The sequence below is a fragment of the Engraulis encrasicolus genome, unplaced genomic scaffold, assembly GCF_034702125.1.
Source record: "Engraulis encrasicolus isolate BLACKSEA-1 unplaced genomic scaffold, IST_EnEncr_1.0 scaffold_50_np1212, whole genome shotgun sequence".
Lineage (NCBI taxonomy): Eukaryota > Metazoa > Chordata > Actinopteri > Clupeiformes > Engraulidae > Engraulis > Engraulis encrasicolus.
Window position 1 is genome coordinate 600256 of NW_026945819.1, and position 22149 is coordinate 622404.

The window sequence follows — 22149 nt, forward strand, 5'->3', positions numbered from 1 at the left end:
ATTCAGGGGGGTAAAAAGCACCTGTGACAATATTTTTATTTTCATCCACATGTTGTGTTCACACTCTAATTAAAAACAACAAAAAATATATAAAATCTGCGTTTTGAAATACGTGCACGTTACCAGAGTAGATCCATTGCTGTTTTTAACCTCCATGTGGATCTCATTTCACTCACTCGCTTGTGAAAGCAGCAACAGCATTTACTTGTATGACATTGGTTTTAGCGTACTTTGATAACCCATTGATGTTCATCTGCAAAACAAGCGCCTGCTGAATGCCCTTGTTGGGAAAGTTGCCCTCAGCCTAAAAAAACCTAAATATCTCAGCCTCTGATGCACATAAAACATGAAATAAGTTGCATTAAAATATTAAGACCCTCAGCTTGCAGTAGAATTTGTTCATTCAGCTGTAACATACCAATATTTTTTTATTAAAAAATATCATGCAAGAGCCTGAATGCAGTGTATGTATCTCCAGGCACCAAAGGTTAAACAACATATATAGGCTAAAATGGCTTAAACAATGAGCTGTGTTTTGAATATATTATTTGTTAAAATGATGTGGAAATCCTAAACCAATGTAAAGGATGTGACTATCATAGCATATTTGTCATCTGTACTTCTTTAGGATCATTGCTATTTTACTCAAGTGCCTAGTAGCCTAAAGAGAATGAAAGACCGTCTGTTTTTTCAGTGCCTTGTGAAAAATGCATTAAAATGCATGAAATTGCATGTAAGAAACACACATTATCTTAGGGGAGGACCCCCAATGGTCAGTCTCCACCTTGGGCGGTCAGTTATTCACTACTTGTATTAACCAGTCAGCATCTACTATCAGTGTGGTACACTCGACTCCGAGCTCAAGTAGTACACTTGACTCCTACCTCCAGTGAGCAATCAGCATTTTCCCCCAGTGCACAGGAGACTTTCATCAAATCTATGTGGTTGTAACTTATCTAAATTTAACTTCCGAAATAAAAAAAATACACTATTTATAATTAGTTGGTAATTTATTACAAACAATCGGGGGTGGGGAGGGTGGTGGGTGGGGGTTGTTGGGCGACGTCCCAGTGATCTTCTACAAATGAGCTTATTGCACAATTAGTAGATCAAAGTCCATTATGATGTGGGAACATTAGTATGAGTACCTTCATTAGAATTCGAGACAATTCGTGTAATGAACTGTTGAGAGGGGACCATTCGAACAAAACGTTGGACCATTCGTAGAAGGCATGGGGCGTTTCGTGCAGTGCCTGAGGATTTTTCGTAGAAGACCTAAGGACGTTACGTTCAACCCATGCAGACCTTTCGTTTAACTGGGCAGACGTTAAGTTTAGTCTGCTTATTTTATTAGCCTATTATTTTTATATTTTATCAAACTTGTGTGCCTACCACCACAATGCAATGAAAACAAAAATCGAACCATGTAGAAAGTGCGTGCGTGCGTCTCTATTTTTTTAAAATTAATTATTAATTTTAGTTCAGGCTGCTTTTTTATCATTAGGCCTATTTTATAGCCTATTTTATAAATATACTATATCGTAACGGACTGCCTCTGCCTCCTCCTCCTCCGGAGTGAGATAACAGCGTTACCCCCTGTGCACTACAAAATGGGGTTAATTGCAAATGGCGGGTGAGACTGTCGGGAAGCAACAAGCTGAGAGAGCAAGAGAGAGGGAACCATGAAGTGTGCGCCGAGAAGATCAGCATGATGTCATTGATGTGAGCTGCTCCAAATTGAGACCAAGCGCACAAGTCTGCAAACAAGGGTTTTGCAAAAGTGCACTACTAAAAATAAGAAAAGATATTCGTTGTGTTGATCTGAGTTATTTCTAATGTGTTGGTCACTGATTTGTATTCATTTTTGGAAAGGTAACGGCAGTCTTATTGTTGCCTGGCTGGCGCCCATCTCATAACTTAAAACAATCAGTTGCACCGCTACAATATCGACGAAATGTTTTAAAATGTAGGCTTACAACAGTAATTTAAATGTTAGGGATAATGTATTGTCCACACGTGACTATAAGAAAATATTGCCCTACGGGGCGAATAAGACCCCCGATGCCAAAGGCAGAGTGCTGTTATTCCGCTTCGGAGGAAATATATTTTGGCAGTCACGTGTGGACAATACATTATCCCGCTTATCCCGCCTTTACCAACATTAGAAAGCATAGAATACATAGTTAACCCTTATGTTGTGTTCGGGTCATTTTTGACCCGTTTTCAAGTTTTAGTGTGAAAAAAACACACTTTCCTTTATTTTCTTGGAATAAGGCTTCATCTAATCCTCAGTCACAATCATTGCAACACACAAAAAATATGTTTTATCATTTTAGTAAATTTTAAAGGTCCAAAAAAAAAAAAGTTACATCTGTGGTGTTCAGGGTCAAAATTGACCCGGCATAGATTTTTGGCTGTTGTATGCCTTTCTGAAAAGCTGTTGGTTGCCCCTTGTCTTTAGTTTGGTGATTTATGGTGAGGAAAATATATTTCTTGCCTGAATTTTTTTTCTCCAGCTTTTTCATATTCCAAATCCAATATGTCCGCCGGACAGTCCCATACACTACAATACGTCATATCTCCTGTTGTGAAAGGAGTACAGATGTATTTCTGGTGTCTACTCATATGTTTTCATGGTCAGGGAATCCATTTCTGCATCATATAATGAGATTTTTTGCACATTTGTTTGCAAAATACATTTTTGCACATTATTTTTTCCAAAAAACGTATCAAAAATTCATAATGGCACCCAAACATGTAGAACTGGTTTTATACTTTCCATAAAGTTGATGTGGCAATGACATAATGGTCCATGTTGATGGCATAGGGGATTCAGATGAATAGTGTGACTTTTTTCATGTTAATTGATGTGTTCATTTCCAATATCTTTGCATTAGATTGGTGGAATAGCTGTGACTTGGACAGAATTGTTATTTTGTATATTTACCACACTAAAATCATATAAATATTGAAAAACACCAAGTCAACATATTTAAACATTGATTTTATGCACTGAAAAACTAATTTAGTTGACATTTGGTCTTTATCCTGCTATAAATCTCTTTGGGTTGGTTTGGACCTCAACACCACAAATGCCACTATTGATGATATTTTTTAATATTAGAGAAAAATAAATAAAATAAATTTGGGGGTTGTTGTACTCTCATATCAGCTGTAATACATGGACAACATAATCACTAATTGTATCACTTTAGGAGGTATTAATAGTGAATTTATGCAGATTTTGATAGTTTTGGTCATCAAAAACGATTTGCATAATGTAAGATAAAAGACCAGTAAAGTCAAAAAGATGAATACATAAAGTAATATTTCCATGGATATGAATACATACCAAGTTAGCCATGAGATGAAAAACAATATTTGATGATAACTAGTGTTTTTGGGTATTTTATGGCTGAGTTTTGTTATCACGGGTCAAAAATGACCCGAACACCACAGGTGTATGCCGCTTACGAACACAACACAAGGGTTAACCAGTAGTTTATATTAACAGGTTTATTGCCGTTTGTAGCGTGCGCAAAGAAAGATAGTTCGTGGAACGCTCATAATATAAAAAGAAAGAAAGGAGTCGCACACTGGAGCTGAATGCAGAATCAAAAACTGTATTAAACAAAGCCGAAAAAAGTAAATAAAACCGACAAACAGGGGACAAACATTTCGGGTCTAGCCCATCATCTTCCTTTTCTTCCTTTTCATTATACTGCTCTTGGAATTACGCACCGAGCAATACGCTCAGGATATGACATTGGCGTGGACGCCACCCCACCATTACGCTCATAATTTAAAAAGGTTAACAAGCAACAGAGTTTGGCTACTTTCTAACTTGTTACAGCCACATTGCGCTTCAAACTGCAGGCTGCCTCGTTCACTACGCGATATCTACTAAACTCGGGTTCATAACAGGATCATTTCTATCTGATCGGCGACAGTATTCCAGTAAAAAGCATAGACAACCCAAGCACTGATGTGCGTCCTGACCATCATCGCCTATCGAACCTGCTACAGGCTGTGCGCCGGATGGTTGGCTGGAGGAGGCAACGCTAGCCTAAAGAGTAGGCTACTTCACTCTTAAGGAAACTATCAACGAACTCCTCACTTGTTAAAACAATACTAGTGTTAATAAAAGATGTCACGACAGCGGCCGGCGTGACATTCTTGAAATAACAACACTCGGACAATAGTGTAGACTTGTGCGCTACACGCTGGGGTGGGGCAGGGCTGCTGAGCTGTCTGCTCCAAGCTGTGGTACCGGGACGTGCGCTGTAGGTATCCATTGCGTGCGGCCGGTCGCTTTGAGAACTGTGGGTAAGTTGCATTTGGGTAGGCTATTGCGCGTGTTATAGTTGAATTAAGTATAACGAGCCAACGTCCGGCAGCAGTGGCTGAGTGTGTAACTTAACTTTTGTAGGCTACTATCGTCCGAGTGTCTCCAGATTGTGATTATTTATTCATGTATTCAAAGACGATAGCAGATTACAGACGCTGCTGGCTGCATGGATATTGTGGTGGTTTTCCCTCCTAATTGTATTTTATGAAATTGTAAAAATAAAACGACCACAACCTTTACTCCTGTTGTCTGTCGTTCCTGAATCGTGGTCTAAATTTCACCTCTTACAATAGTGTCCAGTCCAGTGAATGATCCTGCATCCATGGCTAATTGGATAAAGCATACTAAGTGGACATGAAAGAAATGCGAAATTAAAACAACAGCCTGTGCAAGCACTTTATTTATCACATGTGAAACGAGAAGGCAGAAAGTGCAATTAGTTAATACATGAAACAGTGTAGGCCTACAGGTCAGTGCTGGTAAAAAAAAAAGAGTTTTAATGACTTGCACAAAGTTTATGCTCGTTTGGTGAACTTCAAAACCTGCCCTGTATTCAATAAAAGCTGGGCATAACGCACGGTAAATAAAGAAAAGGACTGAAAATGAAAATGAATCAAATCCCAGGAAAAGACAAACCGTATCCCGGGAATCCCGGGAAATAAGTGATTCAAAGTCGCAGTTGAAGGCCTATTGAAGGCCTATTGAATTTTGTACTCAAATTGCACAAAATCTGGGTGGTAATCCCCTATATGTGGTACATATTCTATGTTGTAGCCTACTTCAGTTGTTGGTACCCAGAATTGCATTTTTGTCGAGTAATGTCCATTTGAACCTCACGTGAAAGTAACGGGGACTGTGCTGCATTTGATGGATGGAGCTGATATTACGCACATAATTCCACTGAATAAACATCCAACTGCGAGCCAAACGGTAACTTGTCGTGGTCTATGTCGAATATGCCTTAATTTGGCTTTTTGCTATTCGCCTCTGGCATCATCCGAGCATGTGTAGTGCGAGACGCCATTATGACCGTTGCGCGTAAAGATGTGCAAGAAGATGGGGCCGTCAAACACAGTAGGCTATGGCTACACATGACATCTTTGTCATGAAAATCGTTAAATACTTGTGAAGACAATCATGCCCCCAAAATCCACCTCCATTAAAGGCAATAGCCAAATTTTGGTCAATATCACTGCAGCATAAAATGGCGATCTAATAATTTTCACTTGATGGTGGCAAGATTTCCAGAAAATGTAAACCTCTTGTGTCAGAGAGAGAGAGAGAGAGAGAGAGAGAGAGAGAGAGAGAACAACAGAGCAGAACGCTGAACCGGAGGTCCTAAATCAGCCGCACCATTGTGATATTGAAATATTTTATGATTGTGTTTGCTAAGACTTTGACGACGGTGTTATGGATGTTAACGGGATACAATGTTGCGCATATATATAGGCACCTGCACTAATGTAGGCTATAGTTCAACCAAAATGGAAATCAGAAAAATTAATTGCATCGCGCTCACCATTCACCGGCCTGAAGTCATTTGGTGCGATTATGCTTCAGTGATATGTAGACCGACAGTTGGTTATTGTGTCACAGGTGGGAGGTGCGCGTTGCCAAGCGGCACCTCCACTTACTCTCAACTACCCCGAGGAGAATTGTACACTGAACACACCAAGAGGACACAGAGATAAATGTTCAAACCAATTGTTCGTTTATTTTCCTTTCCTAAGTCAGTCTTCCGTCCAGTCTTTAGAAAGACTATTAACCCACACCCACCCCCATACCATCTGCCCCAGCCAAAGGGCGGCATTAAGTGTACGTTTTGTTCCACCCTCCGTCCATCGGGGCTTGGGTCTTCCTTGGATGCAGCTCTGTGATGGGAGTGGAGATAGACAGGTATCATTGGCCAAAGTTCCATTGGTTGAAAAAGGTCATCACCACACACACTCTCATCTTAAGGCTACTCAGAATTCATATTAATCATGAATACCACTACACACACCAGATCATAATGAGAAGCACACTGTGAACAAGGAGCAACACAACTGCTGAGTGGAGCTATGGTGCGTAACCAAAGTGGTATTAATAAAACATATGGTCATCACGGCCACTGAGAGGGAGGGGAAGGGAGAGCGAGAGAGAGAGAGAGAGAGAGAGAGAGAGAGAGAGAGAGAGAGAGAGAGAGAGAGAGAGAGAGAAGGAATGCGCGATGGTGTGCGCACGAGAGAGAGAAAGAGGGGGGGGGGCAGCGGCCTTTCTTGAAAGAAGGGGGCACGGACGCCTGGCGACGAACTGAAGTAATACTCATCTTGGCGAGAGGGCATGTTCCCGCCTCTCCTCGCAACGTTGCAACCCACAGACCTCCGGCACTCCAGTCGCGGACCTCGTCCGGGCACAATGCCGTCCGCTCCCTCCATGGAGTCGCTGTCTGCTGGATTCTTAGGATCTGTGATGAGCGTCCGACTCCGGCCATGGCTCCGCCCGGGTACCGGCTCTGCGCCCTGCTTTCTGGCTGCTGCTTCTCACCGTCACGGTCGCCTCCCTGGGGTCATCTCTCTCTCGCTGCGTGGCGTCTTCTCAAGTCAGGGTCGTTCTCTCCCCAACCGCCTCTCGTCGTCTCTGTCGTGTGTCTACTAGTTGGGTCATTTATAGCAGTTCCGTGACCGTGGAGAGGAAAGGTTCGTTTCTCACTGGATTTGTCATCTATAAAGGTTAAATAAAAAATTGAGCCGGGGTGCCCCTCACAAAAATGTGGGGAATTTTTTTTAGAGCCCTATATCCCAAATGGCTGCTGCCAGCCAAGCTGTAAAATAGCTTTTTAATGGTTTTGCCCACAATTCTGCATAATACATCGTTTCTGAGACTATTTGGGGCAAGAAATTCACAAATGGTGTAGATTTATTGATTTGACCTATTTTTGACCTTCAAATTCAAGATGGCTGCCACTTTTGGCTCTTTAAATGTCATTTTTTTCAAAATCGTCAGAGAGCCTTAATATTAGGCTCAAATGAAAGGTCTGCTCATACTGAGTTCAGTTGTGTACAGTAAATTACAAGTAGGCTATGCAGAAGTCATCTGAAAGGTAAAAAAAGATCAAGGTTTGTGGTTGACGAGAATTAAACAGTCGGGTCATAATGTGACGTTCCGTGACCATCCTCTGGCAAGGATGCTTTGATGATTGATTTGACCTCTATGGACCCTTTAGAAAAGGTTTAGCCCCCATGTCCCTCCCAAAAATCCCGGCATTTTTTGCTAGAGACAAATGGTGTCCAGCGCCATTTCTAAGAAATAACTTTTGATCTGAATGACATAGAATCATGCATGAAGGCACTTTTTCATGCAACTCAACCATGAGGATTCAAAATCTGACATCATTTTGATAATACAAATTTGTTTTAGCCGTGAAATTCAAGATGGCTGCCATCTAGAACAGTAGTTTTCAACCTTTTTAGGCAGTGACCCCCCAATTCAAGTTACTCCATTTCTCATATATAGATATTGAGAAAGTATCTGATCTGCCAGCCCACAATGCCTCACATTATGAGGAGTAGTGGGCTTGTAGATGGGCTATTTTCACAATGTTTGACTTCTTTGATAGCCTATTATTTGACAATTTGGCAATGTTTTAGCATTGTGTGATGATTATTCTGGATGGTCTTTAAAATTGAGAGTCCTTACATTGACATAAAGTTACTCTACTCTACATTGACACCTTCCCCCACAAAAAAGGGGATCTCAACCCACAGGTTGAGAACCACTGATCTAGCACATAGAAATTTTGACATTTTTCAAGCATTCTTGCATAAAGAAGCTCGTTGAGGGACTCAAAACAAGAGCTGCTGAAATGGACAGAAGTGCTCTCAAAAGTAGTGATAAGCCTGGTTCAAGATAGTCAACTTGAGCTCCCTGAGCTGCAAGAACACCATTTTGTTGAGGAATGTGTGGCCTTACTCACCTTATTCAACCCCACTGTCATATACAGGAAGATGCAAGGGAGCAAGCTCATCCAGAAGATCTCCGTCCAACCTATTGTGATTAAAGAACCCCATGTTGCTCTAATTGACAAGGGCATGATCTGGAGGATGGCAACTCCATTGGACACGGCACGGCACATCATACAAGTGGTTGGGCTGTGTCAAAAAGGTGTCATCCATCATCCTTGCCCGCCATTCTCATTCTCACCGTGTAACCAATGTCAATGATCCCTGCGATACAACATGCTCAACAGAAGATGATGAGCGAGACCTGCACATACAGGGAGCATCTTTTGCAGGATATGGCACGGAATCTGTGGCTGAACAGACTTCTCTGGTTAGCAAAGACTGAGTGCAAGGGGTGATGGTTATTGTCCACTACAGAGTCCAGTCTGCTCAGTGTCCTTTTCTCAGTTGTGGTACTGAGAGCCTCCAGTTCTGTGCCAACAACAGATCCCACTTTCCTCATCAGCTCGTCCAGGCCATGTGTCATCTGAGAAGAGCTGTTTGCGTTCATGAGACTGGTGATCTATGCACATAAAATGAGTAGCACCATGGCTGAAGCCTGTACTTCCAAGTGGAAGACCATGAAGAGAGTCTTTTATCTGTCTCCCTTTAGATGCAAACAGCTTACGCCAACACTGCCTTCTTGACAACTACTTGGCGTACCTACAGCGCTACTCCACACTGGCAGGCAAGGATGCTGGAGACACCTTTTGGACATAGTCCAACCAATTGTATGGTGTGGCGTCCTGTGTCTGCCAATCTTCTACTGATGGAGTTGCCATATTCCAGATCATGCCCATGTCAATTAGAGAAACATAGGGTTCTTCAATCACAATATGTTGGAGGGAGATCTTCTGGATGAGCTTGCTCTTCTGCGTCTTCCTCTATATCTCCATTGGGATTGAATAAGGTCACGCATTCCTCAACAACAGTCTTCTAGCAGCTCGGAGAACTTTACACGTTTGACTGTCTTCAACCTGTCTGTGGGTCGAGACCCTTTTTTTGGGGGGGGGGGGGGGGGGTTGTAATGTAAGGACTCTCAAAGTGAAATACCATCACTGCATCTAAAGCTATCAACAAACAATGCTAAAACATTGGCCAAATTGTCAAATAATATTTAAAAAGCCGAACATTGTGAAAGTCGCCCACCTACAAGCCCACTACGCCTCATAATTTAAGGTATTGTGTGCTTGTAGATCAGCTATTTTCTCAATATCTATGCATGAGGAATGGAGCTACACAAATTGGGGGGTCCCCAGTCCAGTTTTGGGGGGTCATGACCAAAAAACATTGAAAACGACTGTTCTAGATGGCAGCCATCTTGAATTTCATGGTCAAAACAAAGTTGTATTATCAAAATAATGTCAGATTTGGAATCCTCATGGTTGACATGTATGAAAAAGTGTCCTCATACATGATTCATTCAAGATTAAAAGTTATTTCTTAGAGATGGCGCCGGACGTCATTTTGAATTTGCCTCTCTAGCAAAAAATGCCGGGATTTTTGGGAGGGACATAGGGGCTAAATCTTTTCTTAAGGGTCCATAGAGGTCAAATCAATCATCAAAACACCCTTGCCAGAGAATGGTCACTGAACCTCACATTATGACCCTACCCGACTAATCAGCAGTTTAATTCTCATCAACCAGAAACCTTCATCTTTTTTACCTTTCAGATGACCTTCAGATTACCTACTTGTAATTTTACTGTCCATAACTGAACTCAGTATGAGCAGACCTTTCATTTGAGCCTAACATTAAGGCTCTCTGACGATTTTGAAAAATTGACATTTAAAGAGCCAAAAGTGGCAGCCATCTTGAATTTGAAGGTCAAAAATAGGTCAAATCAATAAATCTACACCATTTGTGAATTTCTTGTCCCAAATAGTCTCAGAAACGATGTATTATGCAGAATTGTGGGCAAAACCATTAAAAAGCTATTTTCCAGCTTGGCTGGCAGCAGCCATTTGGGATATAGGGCTCTAAAAAAAATTCCCCACATTTTTGTGAGGGGCACCCCGGCTCAATTTTTTATTTAACCTTTATAGATGACAAATCCAGTGAGAAACGAACCTTTCCTCTCCACGGTCACGGAACTGCTATAAATGACCCAACTATCACTGTCTCCTGCGTGTTCTCTGCTCCGTCTATGAAGAACGCGGGCACCTTCGTGACCCAATCACCTTGCCACCTCCACAGGCTCGCACCTGCGAGTGCTTGATGTTGATTGAGCAGGTGCAGTCTTCCCAACACGCCATCCAAACGTTCCCTCCCCCACTTGTCATAGTCACCCTTGTGACAATTGCCTTTAATGGAGGCGGATTTCGGGGGCATGATTTTGTTGACAAGTAGGCTACTTATTTAACGACTTTAATGAAGATGTCATGTGGACTGTTTGACGGCCCCTTCCATAGGATAGCATTCATCCATCTATCCATCCCTTCCTCATCTTTACGCGCAACGGTAATAATAGCCATTACTTTTCTTGTAGACGTTGCGCGTAATATTTTATTCATTATCGACTTATTTCAAGCAGCATTCCACTGTCCACTCTGCGTGGCCCTGTTGAAAGGGTTGCCTTGTCTATGCGGGAGGGGGAATGACTTCCACTGAACACGGCAGGTCATTTGCATGACAAGACTTCATGCCCATTAGTGAACACTTTGTTCTCAACAACTTCCCATTAAGAAATGTGTATTCTGAATGTGTTTGTCACCATTTTCAGCAAGCCTGGCGTCGCCATGAGGACCTGATGTTTTCCACAGAAAACATGCATGGTTGCAACCACTTACAAAAAAAACCTTCTCACCGTTTCACTGAATTTAAAGACTCACTGCTCTGATGTAGCCTACTCTTTATTATTTGGTGTTGGAACTGTCTATGCATCGCGTGGCATGGGCAGACGTTGGTAGGCTATACGCATGCATACACGCACACAAAACGGTTCAGTTCAACGTTTATTGACCAGCAAGCAAGCGGCGCAGTACCAGCTGATTTGCTCTAGAGTCGCGAAGTGAAAACTGACTTTCAAACCCACATGGCAATCACCTTCAAGCGAGAGCGCGCACGCTAGGAAGAATGTTCCATTCATGTTGATGTGGCCAGGGGGAAAGTGTTGCAAGAACATTGGACTCATTCAATATCATTGTGCAAAGTGTGTGTTGCAATATTGTGCTGGGGATATGTGTTGGGGATTTCTCGTGTGTCTATTTTGTTTGCGTAAAACGATTCCACCAATAGTGCAAATTACAAGTAGGCCTAGTTCTACGTCTGACAAGTAGAACTACGGAGGAATTCTAACGAAACCTAAAACAAAATAGGCAGTTAGCTTATTTAATAACGAGGCCAAAATAGGTAGCTACCAGCTTATTTAATAAAGAGGCCTAATAGGCTACAAATAAAATAATTGCTCAAAACTATTGCCTTTACAGTTAAAATGAGCGTGAAAAATAGCTGAATTACATTTTTAAATCAACAAAAGACATTAGAATGAGCGTTAAAAACAGCTGATTTACATTTTTAAACATTTACAAAATAAGCAGCCTGAAGGCTTGAAGGGATTGGAGGAGGATTTCCAAAAAAAAAAATAGGCAGCCTGAAGGGACGTTTTCTCTCTCTCTCTCTCTCTCTCTCTCTCTCTCTCTCTCTCTCTCTCTCTCTCTCTCTCTCTCTCTCTCTCTCTCTCTCTCTCTCTCTCTCTAAACTGTAGCATGGATTTAACATGGGTGCATTCTGTAGGCTATGTTTTCCGATGCTGTTGTATCTTTTCTGGCTCATGCGCAAACTATTTGTTGTCATTCAGAATCAGAAACATCAGAGTGTCGGCAGACAGCTTTCTCTTGTTGCTGGTGCTTTGCATTTAATTTGAATAGTGAAGCTATAGGCCTACTCTCCACACGTAGGTATATTCCAGACCCCCAGAAGACGGTAGCTAGAAGCTTTCATCTAAAAAGTTACCGGAAAGTCGCTGCATGACAACCAAATGTGCAGTGGTCAGGACTTCTAGACGCACGCTGCCCTGATTCAAAGCGACAAGGCTGTGCTTGGTCCCGCCTCTCTGCCCGCAGCTGGGGCTACTCAAATACTGTTTCAGAAATGTAAGGAGTAGAAAGTAACATAGGCCTACAGATATTTGTCAAAACATGTAACGGAGTAAAGTAACGGCGTAAAAGTGAAAAAAAGCTTCTCAAATATTGTCTAGATAATTGTCAAAAAATGTAAGGGCTTAAACGTAAATTGTCAAAAAATGTAACGACGTAAAGGTAAAAAAAAACAACAACATAGGCCTACCAGTTAAAATGAGTAAGTACATTTTATTTATAGATTTACATGTTTAAATCAACAAAAAACAAAACTTAACAGCTGATTTAGATATTTAAATAAACAAAACCGTTAAAATGAGCATTAAAAAGCTGATTTACATTTCTAATATAGGCAGGCTGAAGAAAACCCGTTAAAATGAGCATTAAAAAAGCTGATTTACATTTCTAATATAGGCAGGCTGAAGGGACGTTTAGTTCAAACCTAAGGATCTTTAGTTCAATTTTAAGGACGTTTCGTAGGCTTTTGCGGTAGACGGAACGTCCTCGACGAAAGATCCCCTGCCTTATACGAATGGTCCCCTCTCAAGAATCCATTCGACGAAAAGACCTGTACCCCTTCATTAGCTTCCCTTAAAAAGAAGCAAAAAAACATTTACATATACTAGAGATGCACCGGATCCTTATATTTAGAATCCTGCCGGATACAGGATTCACTGCTTAACCCTCTGGGCGCCACAGGCGTATTGAATAAAACGGCCATTTTTTTCAAATATGGTAACAAATGTAGTTCAACTTCCACCCCATTAGGTGGCAGACATGTTATACTTCAGTTCTAAACACATTGGGGCGCCTTATATGGTATTTTGTTTAAGAAAACTACAAAACTACAAACCGCGGACATTGCGGAAGTAACTCCTCCCCTGTGAAACAACGCGAAAGACGGAAGCAGCCTTGTAGTGACATTACGTGGATAATTCTACTGAATAAACGACCAAATGCATTCAAATGGTAACTTGTCATGATTGTACGTACAGTTGTGCTCATATGTTTACATACCCCAGCAGAATAAACGCTTTCTTCGCGATTTCTCACAAAATATGAAGGATTACACAAAACCTTTTTTTTCACTCATTGCTAGTGACTAGCTTAAGATATTTATTAGCAATATTCTGTGTTTACTCTTTCAAAAGCATGATCACAACCCAAACTACCCAAATGACCCTGTTCAAAAGATTACATACCCTAGTTTCTGATGCTGAATATGGCCCTGTTTAACATCAGGGACCGCTCTAAATTGTTTGTGGTAGTTGTGGATAAGGCCCTTAATGTTCTCAGATGACAAAACAGCACATTCTTCCTGGCAGAATGGTTGTTTCCTATAATATCTTTGGGTGTCTTGCTGGAACCTCACATTTGAGGTTTCCCCTGAGTGGCTCAATGATGTTGAGATCAGGAGAGTGGGATGGTCGCTCAAAAACCTTCATTTTATTCTTTCTGAAGCTAATGACGGGTTGATTTGGCTTTCTGTGCTGAAATATTGTCATGTTGGCACCGTTGGAATTTCAATTCAGAAATGCAATATGAGGAGTTTGGTTGGAATCAAGCCAATGGGCAAGGGAATCATTGCATTGCAATGATCATTGCAAGGGAAATTGTCCTGGAGGCATAGGACAACCAAAAAATAACTTCAGGTGAAATATAGGACAACATGAAAAAATGTTTTAAACTGCACAGGAAAGAGGCACTTGAGGAAAGATGGGCTGTTGGGGGTTGCCAGGAGAAAGCCATTACCACAAAAATGCAAACATGTTATTTTGCATATGATACACCAAATAGCACAGTGAGAAGCATCAAAATGCCTGTGACAAAGTCATTTGGAAAAATGAGATCAATATGGAACTTTTTTAGGCCACTATTAACAGTACCATTTGGAGAACAGTCAATGGAGCCTATGATGAAAGTTACACCATACCCTTCTGTGAAACATGGTCATGGACCACTGATTTCATGGGGACATTTGAGTTACAAATGCATTATACTTTTGATCCATACTCGCAGAATGATGAATACATTGCCCTGTGAAAAATACTGGAGGAAACTTGACACACATCAGCCTTGAAACTGCACATGGTCCATTGTTTGGACATGCCAACATGACAATATTTCAACACAGAAAGCCAAATCAACCCGTCACTAGCTTCAGAAAGAATAAAATGAAGTTTTTGAGCGACCGTCTCACTCTCCTGATCTCAACATCATTGAGCCATTTAGGGGAGACCTCAAATGTGAGGTTCCAGCAAGACACCCAAAAATATTATAGGAAACAACCATTCTGCCAGGAAGAATGTGCTGTTTTGTCATCTGAGAACATTAAGAGCCTTATCCACAACTACCACAAACAATTTAGAGCGGTCCCTGATGTTAAACAGGGCCATATTCAGCATTAGAAACTAGGGTATGTAAACTTTTGAACAGGGTCATTTGGGTAGTTGGGTTGTGATCATCCTTTTGAAAGAGTAAACACAGAATATTGCTAATAAATATCTTAAGCTAGTCACTAGCAATGAGTGAAAAAAAAGGTTTTGTGTAATCCTTGATATTTTGTGAGAAATCGCGAAGAAAGCGTTTATTCTGCTGGGGTATGTAAACATATGAGCACAACTGTATGTATTCATCATATATTTCGCCCCTAAATGAGGTAATTATGCAAACAGGAGTGTATTTTCTGGCGCGGTATGCTTCCCATGTTACTGGTTTCTGAGGGAGACTATCGATAGCTCCTATTCGTCGATCATGGGGACTGTAACAAGAAAACCCTTCATTCATTCACTTGTAAGTACACAATAGAAGTGTTTGTTTCTGCAGGAGACTTATATATTGAGGAAGGGAAGGTTTTTCCGATCGATACGCCAGGTAAATATTTCGTGCTGCTTTGTATGTCGCTATGCTGGCGACGTTCATTGCAACGGCAGGGGGATAAAGCAACGCGTCGTAACTTGCCTGTTACAGACTCAATATTCAACACCTGGAGGGTGACAATGGTTGGGATGTTTGTAGAAGAGCTTGTATACTAAGTAGAAAAGTAAATGAAGACAAAAGAAGTGTGCATATTCCTGCCAACAGCGGGGAATGTGAAGTGAGAGGAGTATGCGCCTGAGACACAGAGGTCCCGTGTCCATTCTACTCGGTGCAAATAGGAAGCGCAGTTCACGCTACTCGACACTGTCTGTGCCGACTGCAGGTCTAAATAAATATAAATGCTATTCTAATAATATAATATTAGTAATAATTATGTCCAATTGCGACCTGACTGAGTCTATTAGCAACAGAAAAGTGTGATACCAGCTGGGGTTTGGTGCATCAGAAATGACATGGGCGATAACCTATGGTACTATATGGTGTGACATCATCGGTCGAATGCTCCCTTCATTTCAACGGGGCTCCCCAACGTTCGCACGTCTGTTATTTTTCGATAACGGACGGGTTGGTCTATAACAGACCGCTGTCAATGGCAACAAGACTTTTCACTGCTAAAGCAACTTTTCAACAAGACTCTAATCAGCTGCTGTGATAGACATCACCTGTTGTCCTGGCTACCTAGCTGTTGCCTAGCGGTGTTCCACAACGGCACTGTTTTGTTTTGCGCAGCAACAATCTTTTGACATTAAAAACTATAATAGACTTAACATTAAATAGGCCTAAAGAAATGTCCCCGCCATGTGTGAATCATTTAAGTATATCCATATAATAAGCGGGTTAACTTTCGGCGAGTCGGTCGCTTTGTGGAATAGCAGCACTTCAGAGAGAACACTCCGCTCCGCGTCGGGGTCTAAAGATTCTCTCTGTCGTGCTGCTATTCCACGGTAGCGACCTTCTCGCCGAACTTTAACCCTTACGTACCCCCCCCCCCCCCCCACACACACACACACACACACATATTTTCCTTATAGGCCTATCACTTATTTGTATATCAGTAAATGTAACACTTAGTTTGAATTAGAAATGTAGCCCATACTAGGAGTCCTTCAGGGTGTACGCTGACAGACCTACCACAGCACGAAAAGGGGGATTTGTGACAATGAACTCGTCCCTAATCGTCCACGGACTTGCCTAACTTTCGTCTGATTTTGAGCGCTTGAGAGAATCAAAACTATCAATTTTGGTGACACCTAACTCGCCCGGAAGCGAATCGCGGGCCGCGGAGAGGTCTCACAGCAGGGTGTTAATGGCCCAACGATTACCACATGAAAGGCAATGACAGCCAGCCCGGAACGCGGACTAGCCTTGCTCTTATTGGACGAAAAAGACACGTGACTCAAAGTAAAAGAGCTGCGCTATTGGTTAGCAGCTACGACCTTCTATTGGTCACGTTGGATTAATTTATGCATACCATATACAGTAGGTCCGTATAATTATGCAAAAATTATTATTACTAATATACAGTACCTAGGTTGATTTTACTTTGTATATTCACATCATTATAGGCTGCACTGTGATGGGGCTTTAGCATGCAAAATGAAAATGAATGAAATGAAAATTATTTTTAAAAAACGCTTTTAATATCACACCAAAGCAAACAATGTACACACACTTTGACAAGAACCATGCAACTACACACATACCCTGCAAACAATAGGCCTATACTCTATATGCAGTGATGTACAGAGCACTCATGTCACAAATGTACAACTAGGAAACATTTCATTACCGACAGGTTAAGTTTGGGCAGTACGTATCGCACGCTAGTGCATGGTGCGACGCATTTTGAATTCAAAGCGTGCTCCTCAACGCAACGGTAAAGCGCTTTCATGCACTTTTGACTAGTGACGAGGTTTGCACAGTTTTCCCGCCGTGTCGGCGATTTTGTTTTGTCACAGCGCATTTCTGTTACTAAACGCAAATATGTTTTGCTGTGCCCTAACCAAAACCACCCCTAAACCTAACCTGTCAGTGAAGTAATGTTTCTGCTGCTTTACCTTTGCCAAGAACAGCAAGATTAGGCGAATTTCTACCTAAATTGTGCCTAAACCAAAACCATCCCTAAACCTAACCTGTCACAGGGCGTTGTGGAGCACGACTTAACTTGAAAATGCGTATTGGACACACGCGATAGTGAGTTCAAATCAGCGTGTCATAGATACGCTTAGCCTATGCATGATTCTATGGTCTCATGCACTATGTCTCCCTGCCAGGATATGTAGGATGTAAGAAAATAAATCAAAACATAGCAATGCACAGCATTGAGAACTTATCTATAAAGTAGCACAAGTCATATTGCCAATGTAGGCCAGGGGTGGGGAACCTATGTCTTGAGGGCCGTTTGCGACCCTTGAGGCCGTTTTATCTGGTCCCCGATATAATTTTAATGTTATTCATCTTCACATAAAATATGACATATTTTGTAAAGGAACCTTAGAAAATACATTTGCAATACAATTAAGTTATATTCAGGGAAGCTGAAGAAGGTGGTGTTTGTTTAAATGTGGCTGCCTTCAATATAGGTCTAAAGTGAAGGGGAAAATCCTGGTTTGTGTTCATAGTACGGCCCTTGGAGAACTTTTACGGCCCCTCGGATGAATTTGAATTGGCCCTTCGAATGAGAAAGGTTCCCCACCACTGACGTAGGCTATAGGTTAAGCTTACCCTCTTTCACTCTTCTGTGGTGAGACTGTGCCCATTTTGGGTTGACCTCCACACGCGTCTGTAGCACAGCACACAGGATTGCAGGACACAGCATCCTGCAGGACACTACAAAAAAAAACAAAAAAACAAACAAGGGGAATGAATAAATTACCTGACCAGTTATTAAACAAATGAAAATTGATGTGCCAGAGCTGTGGTAAAAGTAACCTTGGGTCCAAATCATCTAGGCCTAGGGTGTGTGTGTGTGTGTGTGTGTGTGTGTGGTAAATCCAGTGTTCACATTATTCAGATATGAGAATTAATTAATTCATTCATTTTAACTGACATTAGTACATACCCATATCAGTGCCAGTTCACCCTGCCAAGACACTGGACCTGGGTCTATTGGAGCTCTCTGCTCAGGGTGTCCTCATTATACTGCAGCAGGCACTGTTGTTTCTATAGTTCCTAGAAGCGAGACAAATAAATAAATACTTTGCCATGCACCTCATATTGACATAGCAAATATGTCAATAAGCAAGACCTATTGAGCCCAACAGGGATAATCTTACACTATATCAGTTTTCTGTGGTCTCTTGTAAGATTGGCCCATCACCATTCTGCAGGACACTACCGTCTCCCTGCCAGGATCTGTAGGATGTAAGAAAATAAATCAAAACATAGCAATGCACAGCATTGATTACTTATCTATAAAGTAGCACAAGTCATATTGACAATGTAGGCCAGGGGTGGGGAACCTATGTCTCTAGGGCCGTTTGCGACCCTTTAGGCAGTTTTATCTGGCCCCCCGATATAATTTTAATGCTATTCAGCTTCACATGAAATATGACATATTTTGTAATGGAATCTTAGAAAATACATTTGCAATACAATTAAGTCATATTCAGGGAACCTGAAGAAGGTGGTGTTTGTTTAAATGTGGCTGCCTTCAATATAGGCCTAAAGTGAAAGGGAAAATCCTGGTTTGTGTTCATAGTACGGCCCTTGGAGGACTTTTACGGCCCCTCGGATGAATTTGAAGCGGCCCTTCGAATGAGAAACGTTCCCCGACCCTGACGTAGGCTATAGGTTAAGCTTACCCTCTTTCACTCTTCTGCGGTGAGACTGTGCCCATTTTGGGTTGACCTCCACACGCGTCTGTAGCACAGCACACAGGATTGCAGGACACAGCATCCTGCAGGACACTTCAAAAACAAGGGTAACGAATAAATGACCTGTCCAGTTCTATAAAAAAGAATACCCTGAAAAAGAACACCCTGTTGTTTCTACAGCTCCTAGAAGCGAGACAAATAAATTAAATACTTTGCCATGCACCTCATATTGACATAGCAAATGTATCAATGAGCAAGTCATATTGGTCACAAAGAAGTTAATCTTACATTCTTTCAGTCTTCTATGGCGAGTTAGGCCTTCAGGTGACTCGTCTTCGCCATATTATGAGACAGCAGCCTGTGAAAACATGGTAAATAGAATAACCCATTAACCTTGGGTCCTAATATAATACATGGACATAAACTAGCCTACATTATTTAGACAAGGTCAGTAGACCTCCACGTGAAACAATAAGAAAAAGTGTCCATACATAATTTCAATTTCTTGAAGAGGCCATCTACACTTATTTGTGCAACAAGTGCTGTTTTGAGGACCCATACTTTTTAAGGACAGGTTGCCTACTGTTGCAAATGGCAGGGTATTTCACATTGATTTCGGGGTGGCGTGCTCAACTTGACCACTCTGGTCGACATTGAGCTCGCGCTGATACATTGGGCTCGCGTTACTGAGAACGATTCCCTGATTGACGCTCCCAACGCAGGACGCTCCCCTGTCGGCTCGCTCCCACTAGCCAGACTATCGGTCCACCGCCATATAACTTATATCTTTTTGATGTTAGTTTTTTGTTTCTAACCCTAACCCTAACCTTGACCCTAAACCTAACCCTAACCCTAAATTGCTTGTATGTGGCAGTGTATGATAATACGTGAAATATAATCGGGTGGGACTACACGTCCGGGAGTGATAGAAACACCTGGGACTGCACGTCCGGGAGCGATCTCAGTTGGGAGTGTCCATCTACCACCGTTTCAAAGTAGCATGGAACTAAATTATATCCCACCTTTGACTTGATTTTACGCCGGTGGGTCTTGGAACCCCTGTGTGACTGCCTAGGTTTCAGGATAGAGAAAGTAAAACAAAAATCATTGAGTAAAATCGATGGGGGACAAATTGTAGCTTTTGTAGACAACGTCGCTACTTGAGGAAAAATAGCATTACTACAGGGATGTTAGCTACTCGATACATAGTAGTGACTCACGCTACGACCAAGCTACTAGAGAATGTAATTAAACTAGTCGCTTCGCTACTGCCCAGCACTGAAAACCAACATACCCAGACGGCACACCAGTCTTGCCAACGTCGCCTAGATGCATTTTTGGTGCTGTAAAATACATTGACAAGGCGTCTAAGCGTTAGTTCATCAGCAAAATGCCGGGCAGACGTGAAAAATGAGCAGTGCCCAGCATCTAATTGATGAGCTAACGCAATAGCATGCTAACGGTAGCCTTTGTCTATCTTTAGGCAGGGGAAAGGCAACTGAGAACGAGCAATGTCAAACAATTTACCATCAACAAGTATACTTAACATATTCACTGTTTCACCACAGCATTTTGTCATTACGATGCTCGCAAGTCATCAGAATTTACTAGCGTACAGCAGCAACTAGTGTAGTCACATTGAGGGGACTTGAGCTACCAGCTATGTAAAACGGCTGTGCCATAACTTAGCAATGGCGGATCTGTGTTCAGAGGAGCTATTCAATCGCTCTTGAGTACTGAAACTTTAAACCACAGTTGAGTAAAATGTACTTACATGTATATGACGCCCATTTTCCGTTGGCATGTGAGGAACTTTTCCCCCATATCGCCAAGAAACTTGTAAACCACACAGACAGCGCCTGGTTCTGTTCAATCAGGAAGGTGATGTTGACCGCGGCTGATGGCTTCTTTGTGGCTTGTGTGTGGAATTCGCATTGTGCCAATTAGTTTTACTGCCACCTAAAGGCTTGGTGTAGAACTAATTTAACCAGAGACGGTCTATTTTCAACTAACTTGAACAATCCTTGCTTTAGTTCAGAATACCATTTAAAAACCAGAGTGACCAAGCACATTGATGTTTTTCCTCAAAAGCAGCTGAGGAACCTTTTTAATTCGAAGGGTCACTTCAAAATGTATGTCCAAGAAAGATCATTCAGATGATTCTATTTTGATAGCCTATTCTGTAGGTTCATTTAAATGTTTATAGCACAGATCAAATTGTTTGATCAACTTAATTTCTGAGCTTATAGTATCATAATAAAATGTACTGACAGCAAAGCTGTGGCTAGTAGAAAGGTTTAATGCAGGGGTGGGGAACCTTTTTCATTCGAGGGGCCACTTCAAATTCCTACCATGGTCATAAAATCCTCCGGGGGCCGTACTATGAACACAAATCAGGATTTCCCCATAAAATTTAGGCCTATATAGACACCTTTAGGCCTATATAGACATATAGACATCTTTAAAGGTAGACACCTTTAAAACAGTCCCCACCTTTTCTAGGTCCCCTGAATATAACTTAATTGCATTGGAAATGTAATTTCTAAGATTCCTTTAGGCCTGCAAAATATGTCATAGGCCTATTTCATGTGAAGTTGCAAAACATTATAATGATATCAGGGGCCGGATAAAACGGCCTCAAGGGCCCTCGAGACATAGGTTCCCTACCCCTGGTTTAATGGTTAGTGATTCTGAAAAACACCACTGGGCAGCGTGAAAAAAACATACACACACACAGACACACACACACACACACATTTTAGTAAAAGGCCAAAAAATGCCCTAGGGCCCCCAACAATCCCGTTGCCTAGGGACCCCAAAATCCTAGAAACAGGCCTGCCGACCCCCCACTCCCTCCCACCCACCTGACCTCATCCCACCCCACCCCACTTGAAATTGACTGGGGCAGCTCCCGACCTGATCACTGGCATTTACATATTAAAGGCTCTTCTAAGAAGGGGATGGGAGGGGGGCATGGGGGAGCCGCAAATGCTGTGGCTTGAGGTATGAGGCAATTTAAGGTGCAAAACTCATCCACAAATTCCTC

The 22149-nt window shown here is 41.9% G+C and overlaps 1 long non-coding RNA gene across 3 annotated transcripts; it reads right to left on the minus strand.

Moving 5' to 3' along the window:
* Positions 1–17545: 17545 nt before the first annotated feature.
* LOC134444319 (uncharacterized) lies at positions 17546–21936 on the minus strand. Of its 3 annotated transcripts, none has more exons than XR_010033933.1 (6): positions 20878–21936; positions 20126–20174; positions 19092–19461; positions 18564–18642; positions 18350–18459; positions 17546–18117 (listed from the first exon to the last, which is right to left on the minus strand). It is a non-coding gene; the product is annotated as an uncharacterized LOC134444319 (long non-coding RNA). The 3 variants fall into 3 exon arrangements; XR_010033932.1 differs by lacking the exon at positions 20878–21936 and having other exon boundaries at positions 19092–19196; positions 19392–19461; positions 20126–20287; XR_010033931.1 differs by lacking the exon at positions 20878–21936 and having other exon boundaries at positions 20126–20287.
* Positions 21937–22149: the final 213 nt, after the last annotated feature.